Source organism: Crocuta crocuta, unplaced genomic scaffold (genome assembly GCF_008692635.1).
Source record: "Crocuta crocuta isolate KB4526 unplaced genomic scaffold, BGI_CrCroc_1.0 scaffold289, whole genome shotgun sequence".
Taxonomy (NCBI): Eukaryota; Metazoa; Chordata; class Mammalia; order Carnivora; family Hyaenidae; genus Crocuta; species Crocuta crocuta.
The window spans coordinates 1,497,207-1,497,565 of NW_027533264.1; the positions used below are offsets into that span (position 1 = coordinate 1,497,207).

A 359-nucleotide genomic window follows, 5' to 3' on the forward strand; every position below is an offset into this window, starting at 1 on the left:
GCCTGTGATGTCTCCCGCCTCTGTGACGTTCCTGCCGCGACCCTCCCCCGCGGACAGGGAACAGCGCTCAGGATTTCTGGCTCACGGGCGGCGGCGGCCCTTAGGGGAGTGTCCTCCGGAGAAGGATGTCCCACCCCCGCAGCCCGAGCCCTCTCCATAGAGTTAGGACTGCTCGGCTCTTCCCAGCAGTCCCAGAGAGGGCCGCGACCGGTAAGCTTCCATGGCCTTTGCACCTGTCTGGGGCGCACACACATACTTAATTAAGCAAGGCTTCCGGGGAGGCGTGCAGCCGGATTTGATAAGGCCCCCTATGCTCGGGGCGGGGAGGGGGTGGCATCCATCCTCAGACAGGAACCCAG

The 359-nt window shown here is 64.6% G+C and overlaps 1 long non-coding RNA gene across 2 annotated transcripts in view; it reads left to right on the forward strand.

Moving 5' to 3' along the window:
- The first annotated feature begins 76 nt into the window (after window positions 1–76).
- Window positions 77–359, forward strand: part of LOC144217959 (uncharacterized) — a 5,305-nt gene continuing 5,022 nt past the window's right edge. For both annotated transcript variants that reach the window (XR_013331004.1, XR_013331005.1), the window contains exon 1: window positions 77–210. This is a non-coding gene — a long non-coding RNA (uncharacterized LOC144217959). The remainder of the gene's footprint in view (window positions 211–359) is intronic.